At 37.8% G+C, this 21169-nt stretch overlaps 1 pseudogene; it reads right to left on the bottom strand.

Moving 5' to 3' along the window:
- Nucleotides 1-1984: 1984 nt before the first annotated feature.
- On the bottom strand, nt 1985-19663 carry LOC138374270 (mediator of RNA polymerase II transcription subunit 21 pseudogene; annotated as a pseudogene).
- Between the last annotated feature and the right edge of the window lie 1506 nt (nt 19664-21169).

Below are 21169 nucleotides of genomic sequence, written 5' to 3'. Positions count from 1 at the left end.
ATGAGGGCTCCTTAATTAGGCCCACCCAGGGATGCCTACTGATGTGTAGAAACTTCTAAGAGACCAAAAAATTTTTATTGCCTTTTTAAAAAGACTCTTTACAAAAGGTAAATGACAAACTTAAGTAACTAATTGATAGGACAAACTGAATCTGCCAACCTTTTGGCTTCAGTACTACCCCACCGCAACGACAAAAAGAGATGGAAAAAGTGTTATAAAAGTTAGGCCCACAGGTCAAGCCGGTTTCCTTCTTTTTCAGAGCTATCCATGCCAAGTCCAGACATACAAAATGCTTTGTCTACCCTATTTGTCAATGGACTCCAGCCTGAACTCAGTAATACAGTTAAGAAACAGAAGCTAAATGAAAAGCTACCTATCTAACTAAATTGGTCTCCAGAATTTACCTTTCTGGCATTCAGCTGGTTGCTTTGAACAGGCTTCTGAATTTTCTCCTAGGCTCTGTGTATTTCCTTGTAAAATCTTCTAGTGAATTCATATGGCTCTTGTTGCCTCGGCATCCATTTTGAATCCTTTGTGTCTCACCTACCACATACAGACCTAACTCTCCTCCAGATCAGGGTTCTTCTAGAGAGTGGCTATCTTGATAGGCCCATCAGGGCAGTCTTAGAGTTGGTAGCCACACTTCAGAGGGAAACCTCAAGACCAAATTAGAGGAAAATGCATCAAATCCACTTTTAGCAGAAATGGATGTTTTGTCTATCCAGATGAGGTTTGGAGATATTCAGACCTAAATTTAGTCCATAGCCTATATAAAATTGACCTCTGATAATAAGCAGCATGGCCTAAGCTCTTTCTTAGAAAAAACTTGCATTCTCTCTCTGAACCTTTGAGATGTAAAATTTCCACCTAAGAGTCAGTCCTTTGGAGGTATAAATTTAGGGTTGCCTAGCTAATAATTGCTTAGGATAATAGAACAGGTAATTAAAAGATTGATAGTTGGAAACGGGGAGAGAAACTATTTGGAAACTAGCAAATGAAAAATCTTAATGAAAGCTGTAAGATCTGCTGCTGTCTGTATGTTTATGAATGTCTATGTATATAGGTTATGTGTATGTGATATTTTTCTACCTGTGGATAAAGTTGCCAAAATATATAAGGGCTATATTTAACTGGCTTAAAGAAAAAATAAGTACATGTTTATGTAAATTATTACCTCAGAAAAACGTAAACTAACCCAATTGCCTGTTAGTTCATGTGACTTGGATTATCTTTGGTAAATAAGGTAATTTAAAAATTGTTGGTAAAATAAAAATAGGAATGTCTTTCAGAGTTGTCAGCATTAAATATTAATATTGATATAATCCAGACATGTATCTTTGCCTGGGTTTGCTGATCAGACAGATTTGTGTTGTCTTCCAAAAACAAGCAAACAAATAAAAAAAGAAAGAAATATTCATGAGTATTCTTATTTTTATGGCAGTATAGTTATTTGCATAAGTTCAATAAGAATCTACTCTCTTTATAACGGGATAAAAGTGGAAATATTAGTTATAGTACCAAGGGTTTGACTGGGATATCATATTTAAGAATGTACACAGAATCAATCTATAAGTACTACAGGCAAGTCTGAAATATGCCTTGATTTGGGTTCCTAGCCTCAAGAGGTTTTCGAAAATCCAATCTGAGGGTTTTTTTTTTTTTTTAACACATGTCAGTGTTTAATATTTCTCTAACTGTTGGTAAGGCTTACATCTAAATCTGATGGGGGGATAAAAAATAAAAATAAAATAAGTCTAATGCAGAATTGTTAATGGCATTGAAACAGTTCTTTCCTTAGCCACATGGTATTCGCTAGTACTGTGAGTCTGGAACAGACTGGCTATGGGTACCATTTCTTGTCTTCAGCTGTGACTGTGTAATATCAACAAGAGCACTTTGTATCTTTTCCAGAAGCATGTCCATCTGATAAACAACATCCTCCAGACGTGTGGCAGCTTCGTGGTTTTCTTCTTCTAGCTTATATAAGCTAGCAGCCTGCAAAGCAGCTGTAGATTCTTCACTGGGTAAGGAATCTATCAAAACATCAGTGTCTTTTGCTGTTCGTGCCATCAATACCGCAGAAAAGCTGGGCATACTCTTCTGTAGGGTCAGCTGGTTGGTCTTTGTTCATTGCTGTCTGAGTACTATTAAAAGAGGCAGGAGAACCACATTGCTGCAACACTCCAGTGGCATTATGAAACTGATCTGCAGGCGAGTTCACCGCGTCTTGCAGTTGGGTGAGCCAATCTGAGCTTTCTTATCAAAAGTTCGAGCAAAGCAAACTTTAAAAGAACCTAGGTATTCAATCGCTATTCTTGCTGCATTTATATAAAAATCAGCTCAAGTTGAATGGGATTAAACTTATTTTTTAAACAAAAGTCTTACTCTGATTCTCTTTGTTAGAAATAGCGATGACTGTAGGGAGAAAAACTATGTTTCTGAAGAAAAACTATTAGATGGTAGCCCTGTTCTTTGTTTTTGAGTTTTTATTATTTACCTGTAGACTAGACTAGATCCTGAATTCTTCTAGTTTCCTCCAGTATCTGGCTACAACTCTCCAACTAAAAACAAGAACTGCTGTGTTCCTGAAGCCCTATAGTCTAGACAACTCAATGTGAATTTCAAGGGACAAAGAAGTCTCATGCCTGGTGTGTGGGCAACACAAAGAATTCACCAAAATGCCTGATGCCATAAGCAGAGACATTGAAGCTGCAAATCAGGATGGAAATTAATGACTTCATGCTGTGGACAGCTTTTCCCAAGTCATCAGAACAAGACTTCCCATTGTAATGAGACTCTTACCCCTCTTAATTTTTCCTTGCTTATGTCTACTTTTTTCGCTTGGCAGGATAATGCTATAGTTAGAATTTCACAATCAATAGCTTCTGCAGTTAAGTTGACAAAATGCTGGACCTGTTATGCCAAACCCCTTTACATGAGCTAACGAATCCTTTAGTCCACCTAGTGGGTAACTTTAGTAACTTCTCTAATGCAACCGTTGTTCGAATGGTACTAATGGTCTCTTTTACAGATTGAGACTTCTAGACCCATGTCTTCTCACTCCCTGCTTTGATTTAACACACTCATGGGATGCTAGATTACCTATTAGCTGAACAGGGAGGAGTCCGTGCAGTTGCTGACACTTTTTGTTACACATAAATAAATACATGAGTAGAGACTCAGTTGAAAAATTTACAAACAGGCTACACAGTTAAAACAGGTAGTCTCCTCATCTGGCTCATTCTTTGACCTGTGCGATTTTAATTGGTGTAGTTCATAGGGATCCCAGCTAAGGATCTCCAAACTCTTGGTAGTATCCTCCTCTAGTCATAATAGTGGTCTCTTCCCTGGTGTGCTAAATCCTCTCAAAAAGTCTTAAATGTCTACATGCAGCCATTTGCTGAATGCTGAATGGTCTCTCTGGCTAGAATGATGAAAACTTCGAGAAACACATGATAATGAGGACACCACAGCCTTCTCAACCTTCAGCTGTGACCACCCTAATTAGTCAGCAGCCATCAACATTAAGGCAAGACCCTCCATCAGCAAAAAGGTTATGACCTGTTGAAAATTCAAATGACTATTAGCATTTTTTAAGCAACATAGTATTTTAAATTAAGGTATGTACACCTTTTTTTAGGCATATGCTATTGCATACTTAATAGACTACAGCATAGTATAAACATACCTTTTTTATGCACTGGGGAACAAAAAAATTTATGTGACTTGCTTTATTGTGATATTTAGTTTAAATTGCAGTGGTCTGGAACTGAACCTGCAATATCTGCGAGGTATGCCTCTGTGTGTATATCTGGATTTACAGAGAGAATAGCAAATTTTGTAAATTGAAACTAATGACTTATGGAACACCAGAACACCAAAGTTCTAGTGTTAATAACTCTTAGTTTAAACCCAAATAACTATAATTAGCCCACTTTTGTGCTAGTTATTTAACTTTTTATAGACATAAAAAGGCTGTCTTGGAAAAAAAACTTACATTGAGAGACTGTTTTTGACTAGGATGGTAGCAATGGAGATTAAGAGAAGAGGAAAGACTTGAGAGATTTTTTTTTTAAGAATAAAATCAACAGAACTTGAGACTTGATTGAGGGAGCAGTGTTTTGTTTTATTCTTATTTGGAGTTGGGTGGGGTAATTGGAATGACTTTTCATCTCTGGGACAGCTTAGAATTAATATAGATATATTGGAAGCAAACCATTTTGTGTTAAATTTTCTTTGTGTTAAGCCAGAGAAGTCTGGCCTAGAACTATTTATTTGAGATTTGTCAGTATAAATGAAGCTACCGGTTTGGATGAGATTGTCTCAGACCAAGTTTAGAGTGAGAAGAGAGAAAGTCCGAGAAACCAGACTTGGGGTTCTTGAACATTTAATGTTTTGTTAAGGACAATGAACCTGCAAGGAGAGAGAGGAGAAACAGCAAGAGAGAAAAAAATTAAGAGAAGCTAACAAAATGTTTCTGGAAGGAAAGACGGAGTATTCAAAAGTTTCAAGTCTTTACTAAGATCAATACTTACTTATCAAGTGAGATGAAAACAGAAAAAAAATGTCTTCAATTTAGTGATTTGGGAAGGCTTTAGTAACCTTATCCATAATTGTTTGGGGTAGTAATAGCAGAGACCAGAATTAAGCAGAGGTGAGGAAATGAAGATGCAAGTGCAAAAAAAGTTTGATTTTACAAGTGAAGAAAGAGATAAGGCAGTAAGGAAAGTATAGGTCAAAAATGGGTTTTGTTTTGCTTTGTTTGGGTTCAATTTGGTGAGATTAGAGCATGTTGAAGTGTTTTTGGGAAGGACTCAGATGATAAGGACTGTGTAACCAGGAGAAAATAGCCATAATTGATGTGTGGGTTCCTAGAGAGGTGGAAGAGGATAGGCATTAAAGCTTAGTTCAGAGACTGGCTTTAAATAGGAGAGAGCTCTTCCACCTTTCCTATAATAAATTAATCCTAAAACGTGTACTGATTATAGTACTGCCTACAGAGGAGCACTGGCAGGTCGTCAGCTTTCTTCTCTGACAATTTCTCTGGTAGGGCTAGTATAAACTGGTGGAAATACTCCAGACTTAGGGGACAGTAAGGAGAAGGAAGGGAAAAAACAATCTCCTCCCATCCTTAGGAAAGAATGTTCAGAAGAAGCCCACATAGCTCTAAAGAGCACATTATTATGAGCTGGAAGAGGAGCTGGAAGGGGATAATTGTTCTGATTAGTAATAAATAAATGAAGGGATGCAATTCTTAGAGGTGAACATACTTTTCTTCTGATATGCAATGAAGCTGAGTTCATCTCAAAGGATCCCACCCCACAGTCTTCTTTGCATTTGAAAGAAACTAAAAATCATGAACCATAGATGTCAATAAGCCTAGGGTGGCAAAAGGAAAAGGAATTGAAGTCAGGTACCATAAAGAAACAGTGCCCATTTGTGTAACCTGTGATTAAGGTGCTATTCATCATCCAAGATTAAAGGAAGAACTTTATTAGTTTGAGTAGATGCAAGAGAACTTCAGGAATTGAGGCTACCAGTTATTTCCAAGGAAAGACAAAGAGGTGCATTTTATCACCACTATCACTGCCTCATTGTTTTATCTGACAAGAAAACATCCCCCGGAGCTACAAACTCAAAGATTGGTTTTTGCTTCAGTGATGTGTTTCTTAGGTTAGCTTTGTCAGTTGGCTTGTATTGACTATTAACAAGTCCATGCCAACCAATTTTTATGTCTCTCCCACAAATTGTATTTGGAAGACTCTGTTATGAAGGATTAAATTGTACCTATTTATGATTGACACATGACAGACCAATATTGCCCTAAATGCTGCAACTTTTTCATTTGTTAAAATTAGCTTGTTAAAATAGGGCTCTGGCAAAGAGAGTAGCTGATTAGTGATTTAAATGAAATATTCTGTCAAGAAATAGTAATTTCAATAAAAATAAAAGGATTACTTTATATTAGTAGCACATTTTTTTTCCAATGGCAAATGTTTAAAATGAACAAGACTAGATACATGAATTGCATTCCTGAGGGAGCTCTCAGAATACAATGTCACCATAATTATGATAAGAAACTAATTTACTCCAGATAGATGAGACAGTGACAAAACTGAATTCTCTATGAATGCTAACTTGGTACTACTATGTGAAGCTCATATTGAAGATATTTATAAAGTGGAATGATGGGCTATGGCATCTTCTGACCATATTTACAAAAATAAGGTGGTAGTGTTTTTTACTATCCAGCTACTAAGAAGTAGTCACCTCAACTAGTTTTTCCCGAGAGAGCAAAAGCTATGGGTGCAACCAGGGCCTATGGCTCAGAGCATCAGCTAACACACACACAATACAAAATAACCAAGAACACTTTGCTAAGAGGCCATCATTCTGAATAATCATCTCTTTTAAGCAGGCAATATATAAACATAGTATTTAAAAAAGTCAAACCATGCAAAATCATATGTAGACACAAGTATGTGCAGGTGCACATCCACACATTACAGTTTGCCTCTAACCTCTGTCCTCTAGTCATCCAGTTCTCCTCAAAGATAGATACTTTTACCAGTTTCCTGTGTAGCCTTTCAGAGATGTTCTGTGCAATGTTTCATCTCTTAAATTTGTATTTGGGATTTTTGACAAGTTTTCCAGCTGCTGTGAAAGGATATTCTGAAGCCAGTGTGTTCCTAAATTGGGAACTAAAGGAAAAGGAAGAATGATACACAAATGAGATCCTGTGTCACAAGAAACAAAAGGAAAAAGGCCTGAAGGAAAAGGTAACTCTGCTATAATATTTGGAAGAATAACTTCTCCCCTTCTTTAACATGACATAGTTAGGAAAAACATAAGACTTCAGAGTCAGGCACTTTAATAAAATCCTGGCTGTGTCACTGTCTAGCTGTGTGACCTTGGTCAAATTATTTATCTCTCTGAGCTTTATTTTCCTAACTTATAAAAATGGAGGTAATATTAACTACCACAGAAAGTTGTGAGATACCAGGTACATAGGAAGAACCTAATAAAGGGTGACTATTATTACTTCCTTAGATATTGTTTAAAGGAAATGGTAATTGTTATATTTTTATCTGTTTTTTCCCTCTAATTCCACCTCAGTATTTACTTGTTTGTAATCTATCTTGGTTCTGAAAGGATTTAAGGCAGATTACTCCCCAGGAAAATACATTTTCTTTCTAAACAAATTCTATGGAAAAAGAAAACACCAAGCTGAAAAGTTAAGCTTTAAGAAGCCCATTGAAGCATATCCTAGGGTCTAGGACAGAAATACACCCTCCTGATCTGAAGGACATCAGAGGAATGAAAATCATCACTGTAAAGTGCTTATTTCTTATGTGCTATATTTATTATGTACCTTATTAGTTCCTCACTACATTTAAAAGTAGAAGCTGGGCGTGGTAACATGTACCTGTAATTCTAGCTACTCAGGAGGCTGAAGTGGGGAGGATTGCTTGAGCCCAGGAGTTCAAGGCCAGCCTGGGCAACATAGCAAAACCGTGACTCCCAAAAAAATAAAACAAAAACCCTCAGAACTAGGTTCTGTATCATAATAAGATCTTTATATCATATATGAAGATATATGTGTGTAAATATGTATACACACACACACACACACACACACACGCACATAGATACATAGCATATACCTAAGCAGTTTTTTGCTCATAATCAGTATTCAATAAATGTTTGTTAAATTAAAATCAGTAGGCTATTTTTATATGTATACATATGTGTTTATGTGTGCCGGTTAAAGGACATGGAAGTTGTCCTAATGCTGGTTTATAAATAATACTTCTATTTGGCCAAGAAGTAACAAAATGTGAAAAAAAGCCAATGGTAAATTGGTCACTGGTTAGAACATTTTTCCAGTGAATAGAGAAACCTATACTCTTTAATAATCTGTGTATGTATTTTTAATTTCACTGCATATGTAGGCTCCATTTGTAACATACCTACTAGTGGTGGCTAGAAGTACATATATGGCATCTAATTTATATAAAGGCCACCTAAGCAAGTACAATACCATTATCCTTTGTAGGGTACCATGGGAAATGATTAACCTAGTATATAATTTCATTATGGGCCAGGTGTGGTGGCTCATGCCTGTCATCCCAGCACTTTTGGGAGGCCAATGCACAAGAATTGCTTGAGACCAAGGAGTTCAAGGCCAGCCTGGGCAACATAACTAGACCCCATCTCTACAAAAAAAAAATTTTTTTAAACATTAGCCAGGCATGGTGGTGTGCATCCATAGTCCCCACTAGTCAGGAGTCTAAGGTGGGATTATCACTAGAGCCCAAGAGTTCAAGGCTGCAGTGAGCTATGATTTTTGCTACTGTACTCCAGCCTGGGAAACAGAGTAGGACCTTGTCTCAAAAAATAATCATAATTCTATTATGATCACTTGTACTTGCGTTACACAAAATTATTCTACCTGCTATTGTAATCATAAATTAATCTTCGGGATTTTAGGGGTGAAAAGGTCAACTGTACCCCATGAGGCCTGCCTTCTAGGTGTTTTTTCTTCAAGTAAGAACATGGTATAAGCTATCATAAGAACTATCCCTAGAAAAATTCAAGAGAATAATTGCATTCCCAACCATCACCACCAACTCCACTCCCATTCCATGCTATTTCTTACAACTTCATGGACATCTCCATGAGGTTCTAGGTCTCTCTCCATTTAGAATTTGTATGCTGAGCCATATTTCAATGGTATATCCTCTCCCAGTGTGGTCTAGTCCTTTGGGCTATTTCCACACAGGTTTTTGTTGTTATTGATATTCCATTCATTACAATTTCTATTGGTGACCATGTTGTCTGACCATGAATCTGCCCTCATGCTTTATAAAGTCATGGAGTTAAGAGTCATCTATTTCTTTCTTTCTTTTTTTTTTTTTTTTCTTTTTGGAGACAGAGTCTCTGTTGCCCGGGCTAGAGTGACATGGTGTTAGCCTAGCTCACAGCAACCTCAAACTCCTGGGCTTAAGCAATCCTTCTGCCTCAGCCTCCCGAGTAGCTGGGACTACAGGCATGCGCCATCAGGCCTGGCTAAATTTTTCTATTTTTAGTTGTTTGGCTAATTTCTTTCTATTTTTAGTAGAGACGGGGGTCTCGCTCTTGCTCAGGCTGGTCTCGAACTCCTGACCTCGAGGGATCCTCCCACCTTGGCCTCCCAGAGTGCTAGGATTACAGGCGTGAGCCACCGCGCCCGGCCGAATCATCTATTTCGAGGATCATTATTTCTAGAAATATTTATGTATTTTTTGTGCTAGATACTGAAAAATAAATAAATGAAAGCAATCCCTACTTTCAAGGTCACAGTCTATTAATAATGAGGAAAATGGATGAGAAAAATCTATTGCAGCACATTGCAATTCCTGCTAGAATGAACGTATATCAGAACACCATTGGACTTCAAAAGAGGAACACTTTTCACATTCTTAGGAAATCAAAGATGATGTAAAGAGGTTTGACTTCATAACTGAATGTTGGAAAAATGAATAAAAATAAGCAACATGAGGAGGGACTGCTGTCCCAGGCAAAGGGAACAGTTTTTACAGAACCCCAGAGGTGGCAGGAGAGGGTCGAAAATAAAATTAAAGAAAGAAAAATAAATAAACAAAACCCTAGAGGCATAAAAGGACCTGGAGAATTCATTGCACATGGTTTGTAGTAAGAATACTAACATAGGGCCGGGCGCGGTGGCTCACGCCTGTAATCCTAGCACTCTGGGAGGCCGAGGCGGGTGGATCGCTCAAGGTCAGGAGTTCGAGACCAGCCTGAGCAAGAGTGAGACCCCCGTCTCTACTAAAAATAGAAAGAAATTATATGGACAACTAAAATATATATATATATACAAAAAAATTAGCCGGGCATGGTGGCTCATGCCTGTAGTCCCAGCTACTCGGGAGGCTGAGGCAGTAGGATCGCTTAAGCCCAGGAGTTTGAGGTTGCTGTGAGCTAGACTGACGCCACGGCACTCACTCTAGCCCGGGCAACAGAGTGAGACTCTGTCTCAAAAAAAAAAAAAAAAAAAAAAAAAAAGAATACTAACATAATGGGAATTTTGGAAAGGCTGATAGAATCAGATCATTAAAAAGCCTTATGCATGCATTTTGAGGAACTTGAACTTTATCTGGAAGAAAATAGGGCGCCCACTGAAATAAGAAAGTGATATAAACAGATTACATTTAGAAATTCAACTCTGGCAATAGTTTGGAGGAGGGATTGTAGGAAGACAAGAGAGCAGAGGTAGTAAGGGGACTAATACAAAAATTCATAGAGAAGAAAAGAGCAGGGCCTGGACCATGAAAGCAAATTCCAGAGCTGCTTGGACTGCCTGTGGAAATCCTACTACCCTGAGAGGGTCCTTTCTCAGTCTTATAGCAGCCTTGGGCAGGGGATCCCAGGTAAAAGGCAGACTGAAGCAGCTAACAGACATGTGTCCAAAGTAAAGGCTTTAATCCATTTTTCATAAACTGGGGAAATACCTGATGAAAAATATAACTTGCTGTGTCAAAGAATCATAAAGTCTTTAGGACAGAAAAAATATTAAGGATTATTTAGTGATTCTAATCCAATGTTTGATCTCATTTACAATATTTCTGGCAAATAGAGATCCAGACTGCTGAATAATTCCAGTGGGAGCAATCTTATGTTTTCTAAGAAAACTCTCTCATATTTGCTCTAATTTAAAAAAGAAGGACAAAAAGAAAGTAGGGAACTTTTGTTTAATAAGACTTGCAAGACTTCATTTGCACTCTTCCTGCAATTCATCTCTGTATGGTGATACATAATTTATATGTAGGGCTGACTTTATGGATAGGTAAAAGGAAGCTATTCCGTAAGTAATGTTATTTGTGGGGCCAAGAAACAAAGCTTTTCCTCCCTCAACCACCCCCACACCAGGCCATCATAGAGTCTCAAGTGCCACCATTAGCATCTCTAAAGAAATAACACATTAAATTAAGTCACACTAGGGTGTTAATGACATATCAGATAGATTTCATCCTGACATTGGGGACCCTGAGAAATTCAGAACCACTGGGAAAGGAAAGAGCACTAAAAGTGAAGAAGGAGGCAACACTAAGGCAAGGCAAGGTGAACCAGAGTTTGCCAGTGGTCCACAGACAGGCTTGGTTGACCTCGAATTTGTTCAAAATACTGTTTTCAGGATTCCTCCTTGTATTATTTTGTCTCAACAGGACTGGGATGGACTTTTGTTTTGCAGCTAAGTTTAGTAACTGTTAACTTTGAAGCCACATAAAAAGAAAAAAACAATCCCCTCCCACATGACCCCCCTACCTCACATAAACACACAAAGTCAATATCCCGGTTCTGCCTAGGGCCAGCTCAGTTTGTTCATACAAAGGGCTCCTGCCCTAAAGTCTCTATTAGGAAGGAAAAGTTATGGGAAAAGTCAGTGGCACTTTAGGTACCTGATGAAATGTGTCACTGACTTTTTAAAAGTTTCTAAGTACTTCAACAATAGTCTTTCTCGAAAAGCAGAACTGTGCTAATGAGTACAGAATGACACCTAACACTTTGCCTTTAAAACTTCTTGGCAATTGGGATATCTATGTCTCTTAGGATAGGAGTTTTATGAGCTTTTAACAAACACTAGGTCATAAGGCTCATGATAGCTTTGTGAAGTAAGTGGCAATTTTTAGCTTTGATTTTTCTTTGGAAAATAGACAAGAGGGTAAAAATGCATTAAGATACAATAATGCAGTGACTTTTAAAAATGTTCTCATAATTACAGCTGAAGCACTCAGATCAAAGATGTAAAAATAATTAGCATTTGTTTAGCACTTTACAGTTTACAAAAAATTTGCATATTTTATTCTTGGAACAATCCTGTGATATAGGTAAGATAGGTGTTGAACCAGTAATTTTACAGTTGAGGACTTCCCAAGACTCAGAGTTTGAGGGACTTGCCTAAGGTTTATAAGAACATTCTAAGTTTTTTAAAAATCCAGCTATAAGTCAGAGTGTCATACATTGCTTTCTGTTTTCTAAATAATTATAATAAACTCAATACAGAAATTGTAATAATTCATACAATGATTTATTTAGTTTCTCCTGGACACATGTAGTAAATAATAATAGAACTAACTGTCTTTGATTGAGCACCTATACAGAGCTAAGCACTATGTTGGCTGTATAAATTATTCTAATCTTCACCACAAAAGCTCAAGATTATCTCATTTTGCAAAAGAGGAAATTGAGACCTGAGAGGCTAAGTAAGGTGTCCAGTGCTGAATAACTAATAAGTTGCAAAGTCAGTGTTCAAAGCCTTATCTCTCTGATTCCAAAATTCTTTTCATTATATCTTTCTTAAATAACTATAAGGGTGTTTACTTACAGTCAATTTTTAGTCACTTTAGGATTACTCATGTATAACATATAGTATTAATTTATTCATTTATGCAAGCATACATACCGAAAACTTATTTTTTCCACAGATGCACTATTTCTAGGATCTGGGCATTGGCTGAGCACTGGAGAAAGAGAGAAAGATGCCTGTATGGAGTTTGTAGTCTAGCCTGGAAACTGTTTCAGTGAACAAATAGCTGTAATGTAAGGTGATGAGTACTGTGTTAGGGCTATCTACAAAGGGTCATGGCAACTAACAGGAAACCATCACTGCTTCAGCTGTGCCCTGATGTGCTCGCTCATTTTGAATATGTAAAATATTAAATCAGAACCTCTAGTGGACAATATTTAGTTGGTTTATTTTAATATTATATAATATGCTTAAAGATAATAAAAAAGTAGACTTTTAAAAAAATTGCTTTCATTTTGGGAATGGAAATTCCAGAATAAATTGCATAGTAGGTAAACTCTATAAAGCATTCAAAGGTTTGTGTAATTACTAATGTGGCTAGAGTAATTTCTCAGTTTAATACTAGTAACTATTACAGTCCTCATTGTTACTCATGGGCAGGTATTTATAACTAGTATCCATTCCATAGTCTCTTTCCCTTAGCAAACACTTCATCTGGTCAGGGTTCCTTGACTGGTAGGGTGACCCAAACCTTCATTTCTGAAGGGTCTGGGTCATCAGCAGCTCATCTGCATTAGGTTGTTGTAGTTTCTCCCCTGACTTTAATCACAGGACATGGGCATACTAGCAGCATTCCAGGGATCACCCACATTCCAGACATACTTGTCCTTATCCCCATTGTGTAATAGCAACCCAGTTTTTCCCTGGTAGTTAAGATCAATCACCCCAGCTAGTACAGTAACTCCCTTTTTGCCTATTTTTTTCATTAGTGTGAGGACCAGGCAGCAGTGTCAACTTACAGCTTAATGTTGTGTCCTCTGATGGATGCATTACTACCTTCGGAACCAAGACCACTCAACTAGCAGAACCTAAAGTCTGTGGCAAGAAGCAAAGAGCTTGCTAGTAGATCACTAGGGATAGTAAGGAAAGAAACCATGCCCATTTTCACCCCCTTAATTCCCAGATCCATGAATCCTGGCTATAGAAGAAGAGAATATTAAGTTATTTTTTAACTTGAGCATACACTGCATCCTAGAGGACATTGCCTCAGCCTCAAAAGATATGCCATATGCCACCTAGATGGCGCCATAAATGAGTCTTCAAAAGGCCATTCTATCATTCTGTCAGGCCAGTGGCTTTAGGATGAGGGGGACAGGGTAAGCCTGGTGAATTCTATGAGCATAGTCCCATTGCTGTACTTTATTTCTCTACAAAGACTTCCTGTATCAAAGTGATGCTGTGTGGAATACGATGATAATGGGTAAGCCATTCTGTAAATTCATGGATGGTGGTTTTGACATAAGCTTATGTGCAGAAAATCCACATATACGGTGTCCATTCTGGTGTCAACAAAGTGCTGCCCCTTCCATGATGGAAGTGGTCCAACATAATAAATCTGCCCCCAGATAAGTGACTGATCTTCCCAGAGAATCATTCTAAATAGGGGGCTGAGTTGTGATTTGCTCTAGCAAGAAACAATTCGAATTCACAAACACAAGCTGGAGTCTACTAGGAGGGATTGCAACTCCGTTGTTCAGTCTCACCACCTCCAATTTTGATGATGTAGATATCCTGCAGAAGAAGCTGGCACCCTTCAGCATGAAGCTAAACCTGGCCCAGGAGCAGAGAAGCTAAAGATAGAGCAGTTTCTGTCCCACATAAGGAGGTGAGCCAGCAGATAAGTGACAGGTGTAATGTGTAACAACACTTAGCCCCTGCACTAACCTGAGAGTGAACACAATATGGCTGCTGCTTTGCTTCTGCCTTCCAAATCTCATGCAAAATATCTCTTGTGGCCCACCCTAAGAACATACAGGGTAACGTGCACAGGACACATTACAAAGCCGCCACAGATTGTGATAAATGCTATGGAGAAAAAAAATAGAATAGGGAAGGACAGATAAGAACCAGGATAAGGGGTGGGTTTCAATTTGTAATGGTAGGGTAGGCATCGATAAGAAGGTAACATTGAACAAAAACGTGATGGAAGAGGGGACAAACCTGTGGATATCTGGGAGAAGAGCATTCTAATTAAACTTCTGTTCCACGTTCTGTATTCATAAAAAGGGAAAAATAACAGTACCCACCTCAACCTCATAGGGTTATTATGAAGATAAAATGAGTCACTATTTGACAAGCACTTAGAATAATACCTATAATTTTTAAAAATCACTTATTAAATGCTTTTATTAAATTTATTAAATTATTATGAAGCATTACTATTAAATTCTTTTGTAAAATGCTATCATTTACGGTATATTCAGTACCATATGATTTATAAAACCCTTACTGTAATAGTTCAGATGGGAAAATGATTAGGAAAATGATATTTCATATTATTGTCATCTCATCCCTACCAGATCCAAACTAGCCAATGATTCTAACATCACTCAATTTATACTAGGCCAGTGAGCCTTAAATTTCAATGTAAACTATACATTTCTTTAGCTGAAATTCCTCTCTGTATCTTAATTTAAATGTTTACTTTATTTTCATATTATGTATTAAACCATATGTTTATTATTAAGATTACATTTCAACATATCTGTTTGTGGGAATAAAAAATAATAGTCAAAAAGGATTACAAAGTATTACCCTGTTCCAGTGGTCAATTTTAGTATCACTATTAGTGGAATGAGATAGTATGTGTTTCCTAGTATGATATAAGATAAAATATACAATATCATTCATTGTATTCTAGTCAAAAATGTTTAACTTAAATCTACGTAAACCTTTATATTGAACTTGCAATTTACCAGAAATACAAAGGTAGAAGAACAAGCTATTAATAAATGCCTTCATGAGGAAGACATCAGACAAATTCAGAATATGGCACATTCATAGGACATTGATCTCTTTAGCAAGTCAGTGTCACAAGTGACAATTCCAGATTTAAAGAGTATGTCAAATACCAAATACCAGTTCTTCAATATTTCAGAATGACCTTTGGCTATTTGTTCTGACTCTGAACAAGAGAGCAGCAGTAGAGAGATACAGAGAGCAGCCCTATGTGAACACCTACATCAGCACCATCTCACGTGGGTACTACAGCATTTCACTGTTTGCTGGCGTGTCTCAACTCTTGTCTCCTGCCCAGAGTTCTCTTGTGATGGTGAGGCCTGAGGTGCTTTGGCTTACTGGGTGCCTATGCATTTGTAACCCAGAAATAAGAGGAGGTAGTGCCCCATGGGACAAGTCTTTGGCAAAAGGAAACAAGAACTGGTAGATAAATTCCGCCTTGTTCCCCAACAGACTTTCCCCGAAACACATTTGTTCATCCAGCCTCCCAGAAGATGGCCCCACAGGAACAAGCAATCACTGACCCCTGGTAAAAGTGGTGGTCAGTTTGGTAACACACACTCAAACGCACCCTCCCAGTTTCCCTTTTCTCTCCACTTCCCTTTTCATTCACTCCTGCTGCCTTAGGATTACACTCTCTTATAAAGTAGTAGCACATAAGCTTTTACTTCAAGCTCCACTTTCTGGGTAAGGCAAAGAGACACAAGAACATACAACCAGATGCAAAGTGTGGTCCTAAAACACTTTAGTGGAAAACTGGAAAAACTTGTATATAGACTGAGTTTTAGATGATACTAAGGAATTATTCATTTTTTATATGTGATTATGTTATTTTGTTAGACAAGAAATATTTTCCTTAGAGATGTATACTGAAGTACTTAAAAGTGGAATGATATGCTATAATTCACTTCAAAATACTTCGGCATTGAAAAAAATAGAATGAATTAGAGGCAAAAGATTACAAGATGTCTCTTTCTCTTTAGCTTTGTGAGACTAGGCTAATGATACTAATCAGGGTCAAATTTTAATTTAAAAGAAGGAGGCCCAATACTGATGAAAAACTAAATAGGATAAATTAACTTAATGCCAACTTTTATGCATTTTCACAACTTTTCAATCATTTATCATAAATCACATATTTAAGAAAAATTAAAAAAATAGGGGCTTATTATTTTCATATATATGAAAAATATATATGTGAAATACATATGTATTTATATAAATATATATAAACTAGAGTCTAGAAAATTAAAATGACATCCAAGGTTAATAAGAAATCAATAAGGAGGTAAGTATTAATAATAAAGTAGTATTCATTTAGTTTTCCACAGGACCACACTTCCTTCTTTCAGACATCAAATCTTCTTTCACTATCAAAACTATAAACAAATCCTAGAAAAAGAATGGAACAATGTAAACATATTCATCTCACCTTTCATTGGCTATACAATTCTGCCAGTTGGTAAATTATAATTTTATCAATGTAAAATTATTTTGTCTTTTGTAGTTATTTCATCAGAAATTGAGTTTAGATAATAGAAAATGAAGAGGCCTTTGGTTTCCTTTTTGGGGAACTAAAGGAAGCCAGTGGGTAAAGGCTAAAGGCTCATTACTGCCCAAATTATGTCAAACTAGGGCTTAGTTACTTCATGTATATCTTTATCAGAATGGAAAGTGATAACCAGTTTAGGATTCAAAGGAACAAAGACTTCAGCAGTCTGCCTGGAGCTTATTATAGAGCATGAAAATAGACACTTCTTCCTTATTAAAATGTATTTTTCACTTCCTTATTCTTTCTCCAAAATAAACATGGTTGCACATCTTTTTTTCCCCTTGGGGTGTTTTGGTTTTGTTTTGTTTTTTTTCTAGACAGGGTCTCCCTCTGTCATCCAGGCTGGAGTACAGTGGCACAATCCTAGCTCATTACAGCCTCGAACTCCTTGGGATCAAGAGATCCTCCAACCTTAACCCCCAAGTAGCTGGGACTATAGGCTCAAGCCACCATGCCTGGCTAATTTATTTTATTTTTATAGAGACAGGGTTTCGCTGTGTTGCCCAGGCTAGTCTCAAACTCCTGGGCTCAAATGATCCTCCTGCTTCATCCTCCCAGAGTGCTGCGATTACAGGCATGATCCACCATGCCTGGCCAGTTGTGTAACTTTTGTTTATACAGAGACATGAAAATATAATTACAAGAACTCTCTCTTGGATTCAGTAATAAAACTATGTTTTTCTAAGACTTCAGTGGCTTACCTTGGAAGTAAAGTTACATTGTTCATTTTACTGACCAACAGATAATGCTTTACAGATAGAATTTTTGTTCTTCATGTTAGTATAGGCATCTGCTATAGTTTGGGTTGTTTGTCCCCTACAAACTTCATGTTGAAATTTGATCCCCAATGTTACAGGTGGGGCCTAATAAGAAGTATTTGGGTCATGGAGGCGGATCCCTCATAAATAGATTAATGCCCTCCCTCACTTACTCAGGGCTAAGTGAGTTCTCAACTCTATTGAAAGAGCTGGTTGTTAAAAAGAGCCTGGCATTTTCTCCTCTCTTTCCTCCTCTCTGGCCCTATGGTCTCTGCATATGCCTGCTCCCTTTGCCTTCTTCCATGAGTGGAAGCTGCCTGAGGCCCTCACCAGAAGCAGATGCTGGTGCTATGCTTCTTGTAGGATCTGCAGAACCATGAACCAAACAAACCTCTTTTTGTTGTAAATTAAACATCCTCAGGTATTCTTTCTAGCAACACAAAATGGACCAAGACAGGATCTTCTTAGACTTAGACACTTTCAGAATTCTATGAAAACTAGAAGGAAACTAGGAAATTGGAAAGTATTTTTTTTTCTTTAAAGCATTACTTTGGGAACCTGAACCATAAAGGAAAAAGGACACAGATGTATTTATTTATAATGACGGTGACCATTTATTGTGCATCTATCCTCGCAAGAACCCTGCAAGTTAAATATTAATCACATTTATTAAATTAGAAAACCAAGATGCAGTGAAATTAGCTGGCATCCTCCAAATCCCACGACTAGTAGAGTAGAGCAAGGACGTAAGTCAGATTTCGCATTCCAAACCTCATTCTCTTCACACTATACCACATTCTAACACAGAGGATTATGTTCTTTATTCTCATCCCAGAAGATAAATTGCTTTGGTATTACACGGTATAATTTTATTCTTAAGAGGGATTTAAATAGGAAGGTAATGAAAATAATAAAAGTTAAATGATATTTTTCAGGCACTTTTAAACTTTCTCTTTTATATTTTTTTTTATATATTTTTTTTTTTTTTTTTTTTGAGACAGAGTCTCACTCTGTTGCCCAGGCTAGAGTGAGTGCCGTGGTGTCAGCCTAGCTCACAGCAACCTCAAACTCCTGGGCTTAAGCAATCCTACTGCCTCAGCCTCCCGAGTAGCTGGGACTACAGGCATGCGCCACCATGCCCGGCTAATTTTTTTTGTATATATATATTTTAGTTGTCCATATAATTTCTTTCTATTTTTAGTAGAGACGGGGTCTCACTCTTGCTCAGGCTGGTCTCGAACTCCTGACCTCGAGCGATCCACCCGCCTCGGCCTCCCAGAGTGCTAGGATTACAGGCGTGAGCCACCGTGCCCGGCCAAACTTTCTCTTTTAACATATATTTTGAATTTCATAAGTACATTTATAGTATTTACCTCTATCCTATTTTCCATTTTTTAAGGACTGAGGAGAATGCTCAAAATAATTGTAAAACTTAATCAGTTCTTATGAAGATAATATCGATGAAAAAGGTTTGAATATCCGTAGTTCCTTATATGGATGTTAGCTATTACTATTTATTAACTTTTAAAGATTTCATAATTTGGGAAAGTTAAAACATATGCAAAAGAAGAGATAAGAGTATAATGAACCTGCATGTACTCATCACCTAGCTTCAGCAAGTAACAACTCATGATTAATCTTGTTTTATTTTTACATATGACCACTTCTTCCTTCACCACCCACTCCCAGATCATCTTAAAGCATATCCTTAAATAATTTTATTAGTCATAGGAGTGAATATTTTTCCCAAATTAAAAAATTAGCAAGGATGTCCTGATGCATATCATTGTATAAAGTGGGGTCACCCAAGATTTCAGCCCCAAGGTGTTGATAATCCTTTCCTGAAGTATGTTTTTTCAATGTCTGGAGGCTTAGTTCCTGGGGGGCGTCTTTCCCAAAGGTACTGTTAATCCAACTAGATAGCTCTGATCAACTTTCTTGAATCACACCTAAATTGTCAGAGCAGATACTGATGATAGTCCTGTCAGGTTTCAGTGTGAAAATGTCGTCGGTTCTTGGTGCACCCATGGTCGAAGAATGACCAGACGCACCCAAATAAGGCAAGCATGAGGTGAAATTTATTGAGGGGGAGCAAGATAGGATTACAGTCGGATTACAGGGCAAGAGCAAGATAGAGGTTTACAGAGCATGATATGTACGCCACAGATGACTACTGGACCCACTGTTGCGGCAAAGGGAGAGCAAGGGGAAGGGGCGGAAAAAGGGACTGGTTATGGTCTGCATCTTGTTTTATAGTGCCCGAATTGTGACCTCCCTAGTGGCTCAGACATCACTGTGGAACCACTCTGATTGGACAGTTGGGAGTCACCAGACCTGAGTCTTAACTATGCAAGCAGGTTGTTCTAGGTCAATTTCCAGAGTCTATGATACCTATGCTGCTTGGCCCATGGGCTTAGAGAATCCTCTGCATTCTTTTGCAGCTGGCGCACTAAGTTGATTGGCAGATTTGTAAGGTATTCCCTCCTCCCCAGGTATGGCAGTGGCTTGGGAGATTAGGGTAGAGCAGGACCAAGATGGGGGCCACAGCACCCACTTGTGTCCCTAGGAGACCCAGAATCCCTTGCTATCTACCTAACAGTCCTTTAATAACAACACTGTGGAATTTTTGTTAGGCCCCTGGCCAGACTATTACAACTAACTGTGGCCATTTGTCTAGGTTCAAATGTGAGCAGAAGTGATTTCTGCCACTACCAGGTCTTTTCCATAAAGAAATTAGCATGACTTCAGCTTGTCCTTTCCTCTGTCCTTCTGGCTGGGATATAAAAGTAAGCCAGCTTGGACCCTGAGACAAAAGCCACATGTTGAAGATGGCAGAGCTTCTTTTCCAGCCCAGAACTACCTACCTCTAAACTGTTCGGTGAAAGAGATATAATGTTTCTCTGTTTAGGCCACTGGATTTTCAGATCTCTTTGTTACAAGTTTAGACTGTACAATAATTACTATATCTACAAATGTTAAGACTGAAACCAAACAATTTGGGTTTTTTGCTTGCTTTCTGTTTGTTTGTTTGTTTTTGAGATGGGGGTCTCACTATGTTGCCCAGGCTGGTCTTGAACTCCGGGGCTCAAGTCATCCTCTTGCCTCAGCCTCCCAAGTATCTGGGATTACAGGCACACTATTTTCTTTTTTTCTAAAAGCATCTTTTGTTTACATAAGAAGGCCCACAATCTCTAAGATCTTCAAGGTCAGAGATTGTACCTTATCATTTTTATCATTAGAGACATATAGAAGTAGCTTAATAAATATGTCCAAAGAGGTTTGGACCTCCCTCAAATTTCTCTACCAACAACGTCTTGTTAAATCTTATAACTTGGATTAACCCCATGTTTATACCATTTCTTTCAAAAAAGAAAATTTGGTAGATAGAGACAGGAGCACTGGCTTCCCTAAAATAATGTGGTAAAGACACAACTGAACCAGGAAAAATGCCTGCTCAGGCTCTCCTGCAGTTCCTTTACCACTCTTCTGATAAGCAGTCTTTGGAAACGAAACAAAAATCACTGTCAATCTCAC

This window comes from Eulemur rufifrons, chromosome 24 (genome assembly GCF_041146395.1).
Source record: "Eulemur rufifrons isolate Redbay chromosome 24, OSU_ERuf_1, whole genome shotgun sequence".
Lineage (NCBI taxonomy): Eukaryota > Metazoa > Chordata > Mammalia > Primates > Lemuridae > Eulemur > Eulemur rufifrons.
The sequence above is the reverse complement of the archived record's forward strand: the minus strand, read 5'-3'. Positions and strand labels throughout refer to the sequence as shown.